Consider the following 9,437-nt stretch of genomic DNA (forward strand, 5'->3'; position numbering starts at 1 on the left):
CTCACGTACACAGAGTATCTACATATTAATCAGTCCTGCCTACCCAAATGTACACTCACACATCACATGAACCTTCCATGCGGGAGAGAAATTGAGGATTGAGATATGACTTGAATTTGTCACATTCTTTGGCAACTGTTGCTGCTAGTGCTGTCACATCCATGTTTGGCAGGCTGTTCTAGAAGTGGAGTTCTTAATGGCAATTGAACTCTTTCAATAAGTCTCATCTCATCTAATTTTGAAAATTAAGTCTCTTAATGGCATGTTACCACACCACAGAGATGCAGTTATTAGGAACTATCCAACTCATACTCTAAGTTAAAACAGGAAGGAAATATCTACTGTAAGAAGAAAAATTCATTTATGGAAATGATGAACAGCTTTAAAAGAGCAGGGTCATTTATAACAATAGGTGTCAGAAGGTTTGGTGCATGAATAGACTGAGCATGATAATATCCAGGAAGAAAGGTCAGCATTGTGACAGGGGCACAGTCAGTCCCAGTGATGCTGAATTATTAAACGTTTCTTGCATTAAGCATACAGCCCATTTACAGTCATGGTCTAGGGAAAGATGCCTCCCCTATGACATCATAGCTATGCTGGATGTGGTGGGCTGAGCGAGAGGGCTGGGGGTGGACTCCTCACCTCCATCAACATACACTTGCCATGCATGGAATGGGTAACCCATTCCACTCAAAGAAATGGTAATCCAATCTACTCACCTCTTATGCACTCCCTTTTGGGACAACCTATTTTACTTTAAAAAAAAAAAAAACGATTCACCATCCTTATTTGGAATTTCCCTCAGCGTTATCATTTTGGGCACAGGAATGCTGGGAAATTGGTCTGAGCTCTCAGGATGAAACATTTTTGTGGTGAGGCCAAGGAAGGGACACCAGTCTTCATATTTACCTCCTCAGCTTACAAGTCTATCCTCAAGCCAGCACTGTTAATGCTTCTGGAAATGTCCTTTATTTTATTTAAGGAAAAAAATACCAGATGTTCAGAGGGGACTGGAATAATCTGTTCTCTCTCACAACAGATGAACAACTCCTCCAATATGAGAATCATTTTAATTTTGTCCTATTGTAACTTATAATGATTAAAGAAGAGAAGGCTCATTAAATACACTGGATATAAAACAAATGCAATTTTATTGTTCTTTCCAGAGTTGGCCTGCATTTGAAAATACAAATAATGTGGGGATGGTGCAGCATAAGTAGTCTTGAGAAACTGGGGTGAAGTGTGCAGAAGGCGATCAGGGTTATCTTTAACTTTTGCTCATGGAGCTTTCAAGCACCAGATGTGAGCGTGTTACACTACCTCCAAGCTCCTAACTCATTCTATCACTGGATTATTGATAGATAAAACAAATAGTTACAGGGGAGGCCATCCAGTGCAGCCTCTTCTGTTCATGTATGCAATAATTAACAATTTAGGCCAAGTAACTTAGCCAAGGACACCCAGAGATGTGGAAATCCCAGACCAAGGCTCTTTTCATTCACTTTGCTGGGTCCCTCTGCTTTAGGAGCCAGAAAAGGTGGGAGGTCTTTAAGAAAAGAATAACCTACCCTTTTTCTTAGGAGGGTTCATTAAGAAATGGCCTTGAGACAGGGCACTGGACTTTTCTACTCTGAGGTCATTTCCCCCCAATTCCATAATGTAATTTTTCAAGAATTTACTATTCTTCTCTATTGTGTTCTGCTTCAAAGGGCTGAAGAATACACTAGTGATTTAAAACTACATTATCTCTTTTCTTCATTAACAGAAATGTCTATATAACCGCTGGCTGTTAGTTTAAAGGACCAGGAGATGAAGAGCTTAGACTTTTAGCCAGATCACAATATAGATTGGAGAATCTGGTTGTAAAACAACTACATTTCACACCAGACAACATGATTCCAATCTGTTTTCTATGTCTATTCTATATCCCTCTCTTTATAACCAACCTGAAGTTGCTAAATGTCTCTAATAAAATTCTAACCTCATGATAGGCTTTCTGGAAAAATTCAAATGCCAATGAAGTAAAAAATATGGAAATTTTATTTTTTAGTAGAGATTTTAAGGTTTAATTGACATAGAATAAATTGAATGGATTTAAAGTAAATAATTTGGTAAGGTTTTTTTACCTCTATGAATCTGTAAAAGCATCAGCACTGCTCAGACAATGGCAAAAAATCATAGCCTTGGTGGCTTAAACAACAGACATTTCTTTCTCAAAGTTCTGGACCCTTGGAAGTCCCCGATCAAGGTGCCAGCGGATGAAGTCTCTCTTCTGGTTTGCAGATAATCCCCATCTCATTGCGCGCTCACATAACCAATTTGTGCACTCACAGAATGAGAGAGAAAGAGAGGTCTGTTTTTTTTCTTCACATAAGAACCCTAATCCCATCATGAGGGCCCCACCATCATGACCTAATCTAAACCTAATCACCTCCCAAGGGCTTCGCCTCCAAATACCATCATAGTGGGTGGTAGGCTTTCCACATAAGAGTTTTGGGGGAACACAAACATTCAGCCATAACAATACTGAATATATTTATCTCTCCCAAAATTTTTTTGTGTCCTTTTGTAATTTTTCTATTCCTGTGCCTCTCTACAACCACCACCCCAGTCCCCAGACAACCACCGATTTGGCTTTTTTGTTTACTATAGATCAGTTTCTATTTTCTCAGGTTATATACATGAAATCACACGGTATATATTCATTTCTTTTTTAAAGTCTGGTTTCCTTTACTCAGCATAGTTATTCTGAGATGCTTCCATTTTATTGTGTGTATCAACACTTTTTTGTTTATATGTTTGTTTCTTTGTTTGTTTTCGAGTAATAATCCATTGTATGGATATACCACAATTTGTTTATACATACATTGTTGATGGACATTTGAGTTTTTTCCAGTTTGGGATTATTTAAGTACAGCTACTTTGAATATTCATATACAAATAATTGTATAGATATATGGTTGTCTCTCTTGGGTAAATATCTAGAAGTGAGATGAAAGACTCACATGGTAGGTGTATGTTTAACTTTTTTAAAGACTGTCAATGTATTTTCCAAAGCAGCTGGATTATCTTTCATTCCTATCATCAGGGTAGGAGAGTTCTATTTCCTATACATCTCTGACAATACTAGGTATGGTCAGTTTTTGTGGGGAGTTTTTAGATGTTATCAAACATATTTTTCATCTTTATTGAGATATCATTGATTTGTAACATATGTAAGTTTAAGATATAAAATGTGATGCTTTGATACATATTTGTATTGCAAAATGATTACCATAATTAGGTTAGTTAACATTTCCATCCTCTCTCATTATTACCATTTTTTGTGCATAGTGATAACATTTAAAAACTACTCATTATCAATATTTAAGTATATAATACAATACTATTAATTATAGTCACCATGCTATACATTAGATCCTCCCAGAATTTATTTATCTTATAGTTGGAGCTTTGTACCCTTTGACCAACATCTCTCCATTATCCTCACCCCTTAATCCCTGACAACTACCATTCTACTCTTTATGACTTCAGCTTTTTTAGGTTCCATACATAGGTGACAACATACAGCATTAGTCTGCCGCTGCCTGACTTAAATGCTCCAGAGAGTAGCATTGCTATGCTTTTCTCTCTGCCCCATTACTGTAACCACTACCAATATTCAGGATCTCTTCTTTTCTTTCCACCTTTGCCCCAACTGGGGGCCTAGAATGTGGTAAGATTCATTTTCCATACCCCTCAGAAACCAGACACTTAAGTTGTAGGCCTCGATAACTCGGCCTGGCCTTATCGCTAACGCTTCTCTCCACAGTATTTTTCCAACTCCAGCATCATCAGGACACATCGGCAACACCAGGATGTCGGTGGCCAGCAAACTGAAGAATGAGTGGCAATCTCCATTCACAACAGATACCCAAAAGCTTTTTGTGAATATTTTAATTTGCTCACCGACCCGAAGTTCTATTTGATTGAGGGAAAGGGACCAGTTGAGTGTTTTCTTTTTCCTTCCCTTCATGAACACCATTCCCTGACTCTTTCAATCCCCTATTTATTGCTCCCATTGCCAAAGATCATCAAACAAATTCAATTCTACTCACACCAGGAACTGAGTAAGAGTCTCTAATAAGAACCAGGCATTCTTTTTTAACCAAGATATGGAGAATTTAATAGCTTTGTTCTCTACAGGATATCACTTCTACTATAATCTCTGTACTTCTCAGTGTTCTATAAGGACAGAAAAAAATATTAATCATTATCCCTCATTATGCTGTTGTGTTCTTAGTTTGAGATATTTTTCAGATATCTTTTTTATGCCCCCAAGTGGCTGTTTGGATTGATTAATCAGAGAATGACATGTGTGAATCTTGGTCCTTGAACCCAACCTCCTCATTCTAGTGTTCTTTCTGTCATCAAGATATATATATTCAAGATATATCAAAAGTTATTGGTCATGAAGGGGGCCTGGTCAGCTAGCTTGAATAAACAAATGCAAACATATTGTCACTACCATGGAAAACAATCCAAACATAACACAAGAACTCAGCTGATGGCTGGTGATGACTATGTGGCTGAATTTCTCCATGATGAACAAAGCTACATTTTTTATACCTCTCCATTTATTCTGAAACAGGTGCTTTTATTTAGCTTTTCTCAATCCCTTCAGTTGTATCACCACATGCTTACAAACATTTGATGGAATAAAAAGGTCTTGTGAGTATCCAAGAAATTAAAAGAGGCATTTGAAATATATGCTTCACAACTGCAACTAGCCAGTTCTAGACCCCACAGATTCCCAGTATGGATTGTTGATCATCTGACCAAGAGTTTAAAGTATCTCTGGAGACTCCTTAGGAAAATAAAATCTGGCCCATGAATCTTCACTTTCATACTGACTAGAGTGCTTAGTACACTGGTTAGCACAAAATAGGCACTTGGGAAATGTTGGTTGTGTTAAATGGAATTCAATGGAATTGTTTATACATTTATGTCTGACCCTATGCCAAAATCCTGGTGGGGTGAATTAATGGACCAAAAAAAAAAAAGAGCATAGATAATGTATCTTTAAGTAATGGCTGGAGGAAGAAATAGTGACTTATGTTAAGTGAAGGGCAAAGTGATAAGTTAGGGTAATTATTAACTTTGTAGGCCCTTCATGCTTTATGTATAACACTGGCTATTTAATTTTAGGTAGAAAATAAGCTTCTGTTTGGAAATGAGTTAGGAAATTCCTTTTTCCTGATGAAATTTAGTACTTTTACAATCACCACTACAGTGTGCAAGTGTTGTGTGTGTGTGGGTGTGGGTGTGGGTGCACACGTGCGTGCGTGCACTGGGTGATGATGAATGTCAGAATGACTGAGAATTCTAATTGAACACATTTCCCCATTTAGACATATAGCAGTGTTTTGACGAGACAAGCCTTCCTATCTGCATATCTAAGGTATAAATGCCAAAGGATAAAGTTTTAGAGTTAACAAGGCATGACTTTCTAGATGACTGTTGGTATCAAGACATATGTCTGCATAACACACACATATGCATGTGTATGCATACCCGAACATACACCAAAAACAGCAGAGAAGAACAAAATGGGCCAGAGAGAACAACATCATTGCTTGTACTTATCTGAAGGAGTGGACTCTGTTCTATGCAGATGAAATCATTTGGCTATGGTGACGGAAAACTTCCCTTCGGTCTTTTACACTATATTTCTCTCGGAGACTCCTGTCAACACTTCTATGTCTTGGAATGAGTCAGGAAACATCCCTAGTGCAAACAGACAACATTCCAGTCTGAAGCCATGAACATCTGCACAATACAAACCTATCCGTGTTTATTCCCGTGACACTGATCAAAAGATGACAGCTTAATACAGCTCTCTGTATGAGCTAAGCACATTTTTATCTCTGGCCAAGATTTGACCCTGAAATGACTTTCCTCATATTTCTCAGAACTTTGGTGCCCTATATGGCCACTGGGTTTCACCTTATCACCCACTTCAGGTGCATTCCAGGAGCCATTAAAATAGAATCCTGGTGGGGTGTTTAAATATCTACTACCTAAAATTTTTTTTTAAATTCAATGGTATAGTCAACTGAATTAAAAATTGTATTGAAAAGTAGGGCAAGGAATTGAGAAAAGGGGAGTATGTAATAAAATAAGTAAAGCCATTTCACAGGTGAATTTTGAATCCAGTTATTTTAGGTGAATGAGTTACTGTAAAGCAGTAGTAAAAGTCATAATATAGAGAAAGCTTTTCAGCTTAATGAAATTCACTTCAGTGCCTCTGTAACCTGTCTTATGTGATAAATGCACTCTGTGGCATGCTATTTTGTTTATAAAAAGACACAGAAAGGCAACAACTCTACAGAGCAAAGCCAGAAAAATCTCAACCTTGGACCTGAAAGTGAGCTCTGAATGAATGCCTCTTGAGAGATTCTAGCCAAGATCTAGTGTGGCTCTCTCTCTTCTCAGTTCAGTGGATTTCCCCCCCAAAGATGAAAGGAGGCCATACCTTGGACAAAAATGGAATGAAGCACACTTAAAAGTGAGGAGTTAAACCTCTATTCCTTTCAACTACTGTGACTTTTATCCCCCCAGACAAATCCCAGATACTATTGGCTCAAGAAGATGAAACAACAACAGAACCACGACCACCTCAAACTAGCTAAATGAAATTCTGTATTCAAATTCTTTACTCATACAGATGTCCTTCATGTCAACCATCAGTCGAGCATTTATTCAGGGTTAAAATTAACACCTAAAGCTTCACCTTCTCAGACTAATCTCAGTACATCCTTTCCCCAGGTAGCAAGTATAATTTAGTTTATATTATGGACTCTGAATCCAGCTGAGTAGTGAAAGTTCAAATGTGTGTTCCATATTTTTAACTATATATAATATATTCGAGAGGGAAGTGAAAAACTTAAGTGTATATAATTATTCGAATTATTTAAAATATTTTAATTATAGTTTGTTAAAATGAGCAATTAATATCTCTAATCTAGAGTATATACAATGATCCTACATATCTAAAATTTGACACCAAATGAGTGTCAATTGAAGATGGGGAATAAAAAGCAAAAGCTTCACAAATCCTGCAATGATAAGACTGCCTACCATTTAATGCCTCTATGCCTGTAGTCTATCTGTTAAAGCAAAGAGAGCAAAGAGAGAGAAAACTTTATCTTTTTAAAACTTAATTAAGTCCCTGTCCATAAGGCGAGTGCCTTTGGAAGCTGTGCTTGCAAGCCAGCAAAATCTGTTTTTTTTTTCTTACAGCTTGTGGTAACAGAAGCCTAACTAACCCAGGTTGGGGAGGGAGGTGAGGTAGGTAGGGTGATCTGGTGATGGTGTCTATTACATATGATGGAAAATTAGGTCTCATTCAACATACCTGGCAGTCTGAGGAAGTACAATTCATATGTGTACCGTGACACTTCACCTTCCCCCAAATGTTTTTCTACACCAGGCTTCTGCCCGTCCTAAAGTATCTTTCCATGTAGAACTGTTGTTTTGCCCGCAGTTACAACTGTGGCTGCCCATCAGATTCACCTGGGGAGCTTGTTAAGAAAACAGATTCCCAGACCATATCCTAGACCTACTGAATCAGAATTTCTAGAGCCAGTGTGAAGAAAATCAATATTTTAAACCAGTTTTCCAGGTGTAGAGAATACAGTCAGTGCAGCTGATCCAGTATTTGGACATTTTTCATTAGAAAACATGCAGGAAATGTAGAGAAAAAGAAGAAAATGGATAGAGCAGAGAGGGTTCCTAACCTCATCATCTTAACAAAGGTGAGTTTATCAGGTAAGCTCATTGTCACCCTGAAAGGCTCACAGAATATTTCTATCCCAGGAGTCACAAACTCACATGCCTTCAGGACAGGCAGATAATATAATTGAGTGAGACCAGCTGAGTGGAACGCATGTGGCTTCCTCAGTCTGTATTTCATTTCTCACTTTTGATAGAAACACGGGAACAACAAATATTCCACGTTCCTCTGAACTCTTACAAGAAAAGAAATGGTACAAGCATGAAGATAAAGGGCTATACCTGCAGTGTCCAAATAATAGGGAGGAGTAGGGACTTTGGCATCTGAAGAGTTCCTGCCACGTCTAAAGTGGACAGCTTATACTCAACCTCTGTCAACTTCTGTGGTGGCAAAGCCTATGCAAAAGGAGCTGGGTTAACAGGAGCAAAGGGAAGGTTAAAGAAAGGCTCCACAGAAGTGGGGAAGCATTGACTCTAAGGTGGATCTAGGCTAATAGAGAAGAAAGACTTGTCCTAATGTCCTCTTCAGGAAAGAAGAGACAAATAATCTACTGTTTTATTATACTGAGATTGTGACAAAAGAAACTGGGATTTGGAATCAGGCAGATCTGATACAGAATCCCAGCAATCAAATTGCTTAACCCTGTCTGAGCCTCACTGTTTTCACTTTTTAAAGAGGAGGCAATATCTAACTTGTATGGCTGTTTTGAGGGTTCTCTTTGAAAATCCATATGAAAACAGAAGTGCATGGTCTGAAACACTGTAGATGCTTGATGAATAACTTTTTTTTCTTGAATTTCTCACAGTTTGGTCACAGCACACTCCCATATTACCCTCTTTACATCCATGGGTCTATGAAGATTTTAGGAAAGTGGTTGCTTTATCTCAGCCATTTATAAAACTGAACCAACCCAGGCAATGCTTCCTTAGATTTTTGTAGTCTAAGATTTCTCCCAAGTGTTGTACCTGAGATTTGAATATCAGTCAGGCATTGGAAGATGTTCTATGGGTTTTATTTGTTTGTTTCAATTAAAATGTGGTGATATAATTTTTCAACAACAAGAACTCATGATCTCATGTTTCCCTTGATATAACCTGAAATTTATCTGGCCTGTCTCATTTAGCCATCTCACACAAACACAGACAAATACTCAGAAGATACATGACATCATTAATTATTATTAGGTCTCTAGGATTTATTTTGCTTTTGTATTTCTTCTCATGGTATTTTAGAGGTTTTGATAACTTTGTTCTTTATTCTCTAACAAATAGAAGTAGTAGAACAGAAACTATATTCTCACATACAGGACATAATTTCCCAGTTTGCTAATCAGGGAAAAAACAAGAGTACTAATAGCAATGCTTGTTTGATTTATTCTTTCACAAGCACTACCTGAAGGACTACCATGGGGTAGAAAGAGTGCTTGATGCATTCATATACATGGGAAAATGGTTATAGAAATCCCTTTACAAACAAATACTATAAGACAGCTTCTATTCAGAAATCACTTATATATCTGATGGCTGTGTAACATGTGGCCTGATAAGTCCATGAAAATACCATGATCGCATCTTGATAATGAGTTCTACTGCTAGTGTCTGTGTCATATGACATACACTTTTTAGATTTAGGACCTAAAAAGAAATGTGATATTAGATAC

The sequence above is a fragment of the Pteropus medius genome, unplaced genomic scaffold, assembly GCF_902729225.1.
Source record: "Pteropus medius unplaced genomic scaffold, Ma_sr-lr_union100, whole genome shotgun sequence".
NCBI lineage: Eukaryota > Metazoa > Chordata > Mammalia > Chiroptera > Pteropodidae > Pteropus > Pteropus medius.